Source organism: Palaemon carinicauda, chromosome 13 (genome assembly GCF_036898095.1).
Source record: "Palaemon carinicauda isolate YSFRI2023 chromosome 13, ASM3689809v2, whole genome shotgun sequence".
Classification (NCBI taxonomy): Eukaryota; Metazoa; Arthropoda; class Malacostraca; order Decapoda; family Palaemonidae; genus Palaemon; species Palaemon carinicauda.
Genome location: NC_090737.1, coordinates 3,445,635 through 3,453,134, shown reverse-complemented (window position 1 = coordinate 3,453,134; position 7,500 = coordinate 3,445,635). Strand labels below are relative to the sequence as shown.

At 32.1% G+C, this 7,500-nt stretch overlaps 1 protein-coding gene and 1 pseudogene across 1 annotated transcript in view; one reads left to right on the top strand and one right to left on the bottom strand.

Moving 5' to 3' along the window:
• Window positions 1-7,500, top strand: part of LOC137652130 (nephrin-like) — a 448,675-nt pseudogene that overhangs the window by 41,650 nt on the left and 399,525 nt on the right.
• Window positions 1-7,500, bottom strand: part of LOC137652555 (uncharacterized) — a 167,472-nt gene that overhangs the window by 120,608 nt on the left and 39,364 nt on the right. The window lies entirely within an intron of this gene.

The following is a 7,500-nucleotide window of genomic DNA, read 5'->3' as shown; positions in this document are numbered from 1 at the left end:
ATGTTGTGACGTATTTTCGTGGTTTTAAACGTGGCGATAGAATTATTCATCTTAAATGAAGTCCACATTTCCAAGGTTGGTTGAACCGCAAGATAAGGTTTTTGGTCTGCTACTTCTTGTGTCAACTCTGACGAGTGTACCAGGTAAGAGACATTTTTTCTTCTGTTTTGTTTGTTTATATTTTTATATAGGTGTATATAACATTGCTTGTTTACGTAATCCGTCAATAATGACAGATAGATATTTAGATTCAACCTTTCCCCCTTCCTTCCAATTTCCTAACTACCACATGGCAGATTGGGCAATTTGTGGCTGATTGGGCACTCAGTGGGACAATATACACACACACACACACACACACACACATATATATATATATATATATATTCACATATATATATGTATATATATATATATTCATATATATATATATATATATAAATAAATATATTTATCTGTATATAATAATATATTATATATATATATATATATATATAGCCAGACACCTGCTCTTCATTATTTAAGGGTAAATATGACCTTTTATCACGATATATATCACCTCTTAGGTTAGGAATAATGTCTACCTTTTCATGTACATTGGCTAGGATGTATATAATATAATATATAGATAATATATAAAATTCCCTTCATTCTCCACTCCATTTCAGTTTAATTTGAGTTATCGAATAGTTGTTTCCATAAACAATTGCTCAGGTGTTTCTTGGTTCTTACGATAAGGCCTACCACAATGTCTCTTTTTTTTTTTTTAACATATATTAGTTGCCTGAATGATTTATTGCGTTGTAAGGCCACCACGATGGATTTATGTTTGTGGGAGACATCACATTTACATAATGGCCTTCGAGGACAAAATTCTCATAACGTAGAATTTTACCTATACTTTTAAGAGCAAAACAATACATGTCTATTAAAAAAAAAAAAAAAAACTTTTAAATAACCCTTCTACACAACTGAAGCTTTTCTATTAAAAAAAAAATGCTTCTTTTTTACCATTGCATGCAAAAAAAAGACATACTTCAAATAACCCTTTCTTGTATTTTCACTATCATAAATGAAAGTAAAACTCAATTTTTTATTAAAAAAAAAAAGGTAGGAAATAACCTTGGTTGCATCTTCACTTTTATGTACAAGAACCAAGGCTTTTCTATTAAAAAAGGCAGATATACTTAAAAAAAAAAAGGCATACTTTTTAATAACCTTTGCCTGTATTTCAATCATTATGTATAAAATCCAAGACTTCTATTTACATTTAATTTTCCTCACAATGTACGAGAAGAAAATAAGACATTTCTATTTTTAAAAAATCACAGACTTCAATAACCCTTCCTTGTATTTTCACCATGCATTATGTGGAACACTTGGCTTGTATTTCCACCTTCATATGGAACTCTCTCTCTCTCTCTCTCTCTCTCTCTCTCTCTCTTTCTCTCCAACTGAAATTCCCCAATTATCAGTAGGATTTTGGCTTTTCAAAAATAAAAATTTATACGACCCATTTCTCTCTCTCTCTCTCTCTCTCTCTCTCTCTCTCTTACTGAAATTCCCAATAATCAGCAGGATTTTGTCTTTTCAACAATAAATATTTATACGCCCCCATCTCTCTCTCTCTCTCTCTCTCTCTCTCTCTAACTGAAATTCCCCAATAATCAGCGGGATTTTGTCTTTTCAAAAAGGAAAAACTATACGGCCCCATCTCTCTCTCTCTCTCTCTCTCTCTCTCTCTCTCTTACTGAAATTCCCCAATAATCAGCAGGATTTTGTCTTTTCAAAAATAAAAAATCATACGCCTTTCTCTCTCTCTCTCTCTCTCTCTCTCTCTCTCTCTCTCTAAGGAAAGTTAATAATCAACTAACATATATGATTTTAAACATATTCGCCTTTAGCTCACAGATAAGACTCAATGGAAAGTTAATCCTCACAAAGTTATAAACTTAACATTAACATATATAATGAAATTTCCTATGACGTCACGACTATTACATTTATTTAATTAGATGATATAAATTGAAAAAAAAATCATCTATACCGATTTCAAGACACAAAACTCCTACAAAGGACCCAAGAAACAAGCTCACTTTAAAAAAATAACAATAGCTATAAAGGGCAAGATTTTGTTCTGTATTCTGTATGTCAGAGAAAATGTTTCGAGTTGTGATGTACAATACCTAGAAGAAAACGAAGGATAAGCCAAACACAGAAGAGAAGAAAAAGTGTTTTCTGAAGGTTAAGTGAAGAACATGGAAGTTCCTGGAACACTTTTTCAGAATCTTAGGTTCTTGGCTGGTCTGGAAGAAGGTTAAAGCGCACCTGAAGTTTGAAAAATCTTATCTAATTAGTAAAAATAGATAAGATTTTCTATATTTGTTTATGGATTGATGGAAAAAATGGGGACATGAATAATCTCCAAAATATAATAAGGAGCTACATTTTGGCTATATATATATATATATATATATATATATATATTATATATATATATATATATATATATATATATATATATATATATATATGAATCCTGATCAATATTATCAGGCCAATTTTATGGACAGTTTTTTCAATATAAAGAAAACCGCAGTATATCAACAAAACATTGATACAATTTTCCTGCTTAACAAAATAAAACAATAAAAAATGATGAGAAGGTTATAAATAAATATTCCATATGCATAAACTCATTTTATCAAGTAGTGAAAAATACCTTCAAACTAAGTCTATATTCTAATTAATAATCAGCTGATAGCGAACCCATATTCTTGAAAAATGTCGACAGCTGATCGTGGGGCTTAAAATACTGATCACGTGACACGTAGCTGAATCCTAATCACCTTCAGCTTAAGATTAAATGTTTGAACGTTGCATGGCGCTCTTGGCCTTGATTTATAAGGATTGTATAATGGAGATAGGAATGACTCGATTAAGTTTAGACAATGAATGTCATGTGAAAAGTTTTTCCAACGTCGTTAATGGAAATGGTGGTTTAAAGGAAGATGTTGTTTAATGAAATTAAGAGAATTCGGGTAAATCTTACACACAACAACAACAAAAACAACAACAACAACAATAACAACAACAACAAATGCAGGAAAAATGCCTTAGACATGTCCTTAGTCATGTCTGGGGCTTGGCCATTTTCATAACCCCAGTGGCTACCTAGGTTTGGTAATGGTGGGAGATTTTCGTCTGATCGCTCACAGCAAATAAACCTAGTGTGGATGGCCCTGACTAGTATAGCTTAGCTGATCATTGCGATAATATTATACATACAACAACAACAGCTAATGCAGCCGTTTCTTGTTTGCTGCTGCAGGACAAAGGCCTCAGATATGTCAATTCACGTCTGGAGTTTGGCCACTTTTCATTACCACGCTGGGCACTGAGGAGATTTTTGTTTGATTGCTCAGAGCAAACCAACCTACCATGGATGGCCTGAGTAGTATAGCTTAGATATTCATTGCAATTATATTATACATACAACAATAACTAATGCATGCGTTTCTGGTCCACTGCGGGACAAAGGCCTCAGGCATGTCCTTAGTCATTTCTGGAGTTTGGCCATTTTCATCACCACACTGGCTAGTTCGAATTAGTATGATGGAAGACTTTAGTCTGATCGCTCACAGCATACCAAACTAGTATGGATGGACCTGACTAGTACAGCTTAACTGATCATGGCCATACACAAACCTGTCACCACGTTAAGGTATCCCAACTCAGAAAGGGAAATTATGATTATAATCGAATAGTTAGAACGATATAAGGTTTGCTTTACGATAAAGGAATTAAATAGTCGGGTGAAATGTTTGAACTCAATTAAAGTTATTAATTATTTGTTAGACTGTTGTCTATAGGTTTATTAATACCATTCACGATTAATTTATTCAAGAGTTTTTCTATACGTATATTCCAGATTTGTTTAATTTGATGTAATAAATTTCGAAGTTATGAAACAATATAATTTTGTTACATATACATATACAGATTCATTTTCAGTCTGGCTGAGTAAACAATTTGGTTGAGTAAACAATGAAACATTTATAAAGGCAAAACTATTACTTCGAATGAAATAAAACGTAACAATACACACAATGAATTCCGATTGAAGATTACTTACTTGTTTACTTGTTTTGGGTTTAAATCCAACCCTCCACTGAAGTCGAGTGAACTACTTCTCGGGCGGGTCCATATTAATCATCTAGCGAAACATTTTCATTATAACTTATACAATTCTTTGATTGTAGCATCTTCCAAATCATATGATCTTGTGAAAAGTAATGTCTTTAGTTTCTTCTTCAATTCAATTGCTCCCTTTAGGTCCTTCATTTCAGTTGGCAGTTTATTATAGTGTCTAGGCGCACAGTAGCTAAAAGCCCTTTCACCAAATTTACTATTTGTTCTTGGTTCAGATAGCCTATGTTTGTCACTCATGTGTCTTGTGTTAACATTTGTTTCAAGTTCTAGTTTATTCAGGCATTCTTTTAGATATTTTGGTTCATTTTGGTTCAGTATCTTAAACGTTAGTAAGAGTAGCTTGTATTCAATTCTCGCTTTTACCGGTAGCCAGTGTAACTTAATTAGTGCAGGGGTAATTCTTTCCCTATTGTGTAGTCCTTTTATTAATCTGGCGGCTCTGTTTTGTACTCTCTGAATTTTCTTCAGCTGATAATTTGGTAAGCCATAGAACAGTGAGTTGCAGTAATCAATTCTTGAAAATATGTGGTGATAAATGAGTATGGCAATAGATTTTTCATCTAAGTATTTACTAATAAATGCTATGTTTCTAATATGATAGTTACAATTTCTTACCATGTTATTTATATGTTCGTTCATTGTCAGTCTATTATCCATGATTACTCCAAGATTCCTGACAGATTTCTTTAGGTCAATGATCGATTGACCTATTTCAATTCTTTGGAAGCATTCGACTCTTTTTATATCTTTTTCATTTCCAAAAATAATACATTCACTTTTGTCTTCATTGAGCTTGAGCTTTTTTGTTAACATCCAAGCCTTAATGTCATTCATTATTTCATGTATCTTTCTTTTAGGTTCATCGACTGATTCTATTGGGAAATAGAATTGTGTATCATCAGCGTATATTTTAAACTTAACTCTGTGAGTTTCAAGTATATTTGCCAGTTCAATCGTGTAAATTTCAAACAGGAGAGGACCTAGTACACTGCCTTGAGGCACCCCTTTGGTTAGTTTTCTTGTCTCAGATTCAACATCTGATATTACTACTTTAACTTTGCGCTTTTCAAGATAACTCACAAACCAGTCGTGTGTTCGTTCTACGATGCCCACAGCTTTAAGGTCTTCCATCAGATATGTATGTTCTACAGTATCAAATGCTGCACTTAGATCAAGCATTACAAGAATGCAACACTTGCCATTTGTTATAATTTCTGTTATGTCATTTTTTATCGCTAATATTGTTGTTTCTGTGGAGTAATTTTCTCTGTATGCAGATTGATCATCAGGTATGACATTAGATTTTTTCAGATGTTTCCAGGTTTGTTCATGTACAGCAGTTTCAATAATTTTCGAAAAATATGACAGATTTGATATTGGCCTATATGAACTTAAATTGTCTGCATCAGCTTTTCCTTTATACACAGGCTTGATACATGCAACTTTTTCACAATCAGGGAAAACTGCCTGTGTTAGACTCATATTTACCATGTTTCGGTAGGTCTCTTGTAGTCTAGTGAAATTTTCTGCATCTTTTACATCATTAATTGGAAATGGATCATTTCCGCAGTAGGTTTTTTTTACTTTCTTTATTATTCTCATATAATCACTCTGACTTAACTCTTTGAATACCCTTAGCTTATTTACACCTGTTGCTGATGTATTCCTTTGCTCTGTTGTGCTGATGTTGTGAAAACTGGAGCAGATTTGATTTATTTTTTCCTCAAAATAGTTAATAAAACCATTTGCTAGGCATTTAGGATCATTAGTTATATCGGGCAACACTATTTCTGTCTTTAGACCTAATAGTTTCTTTAGGTTCTTATGTATTTTCCTTGGGTCATTTTCATTGCACACTTTTTTATAATAGGCCTTTTTTTTAACTAAGATAAGGTAATTGTAGCGATTTCTAGCTGCTTTGTAATGTTGCCAGTTTTCATTATTTTTATTTCTTTTTCATTTATCCTCCATTTTTCTTTTTCTTTTTTTCTCTTCGTATATTTCATTATCAAACCAGTTCGATTTTTCTTTAATTGTGATTATTTTTGTTATTTCCGGGCACCTATTATTATAATTAGTTGCAAGTATAGTTTCACTTTATCAGTAATGCAGTTTATACAGGATTGTCCCTCTACAAGGGTGTGATTCTCTTCACAGTTACAGACTGGTGTTATCTCTTTTATATCCTCTAGGCTTTGTTCAATGAACTCTTTTGGATCAAAGTTAGTCTTAATTCTGTATGTGATTTCCTTCTGTATTGCATTATTTTTTCTAACGTCTATTTCAAAAGACATCAACTTATGCATTGGGGATATAGAGCAGTCAGGTTCAATCTCCATATTTAGTATGATGTTGTTGTTTTTGTTTACTATAACTAGATCTAGTATATGATTAGACTGAGCTGTTGGTTCAGACACTATGTTTTCAAGGTCGTGGTTGTCAATCAATTCTCGAAATTCATTGACATATGGGTCTACTCTGTTATCGAGATGTAGGTTGAAATCACCACATATAATTATATTTCGATTGTCATTCAATGTATCTAGTAAGTTATTAAATTCATCTAGAAACATTCTTTTGCTTTTGCACGGTGGTCTATAGAGTATAACTATTTGTAGATTTACATTTCGAGATAAAATTTTAATATTCATATATTCAAATGAATTAACTATGAGATGATTTCTTACTGTAACTTTGTATGATTTCTTTATTAAGATTCCAATGCCACCACCTCTTTTGTTTTCTCTTGGTTCATGATAAAAGTTATAATATTTAGGTGTCATTTCATTTATTTTCGATCTGTTACTCACATTACCACTCAACCAAGTTTCAGTTAATAAGCAAATATCCACATCTTGATCACTTACGACTTCCTTAATGATATGAGTTTTATTGCCAATGGATTGTATATTTATTAGATTACATAATATTTTCTTAATCGAAGCCATGGTCAGTATTGTTTCTGGCTCTTATTATTTCTTGCTTATAAACTTCACAGTTTACTTTGTCATAGGATTTATGTTCTGTGTCATCATAGATTAAAGAAACAAAGTGAATAATGGATAACAGGAGAGATAAAAATCTGGGACTGTAGTAAATAAATAAAAAAAAAAAACATGAAAAGAATTTTTTTTAGTAGAACTAAAGTCAAACAGAGGGAGACCAATAAGAATACGGAAAATATAATGAAAAAAGATATAGAGATTGGGGGACTGAGCAATACCATGCGAGTTTACGTTGCAATAGCCATATGCTTATCAAATGTAAATAAAAATGGTATATTCAAAT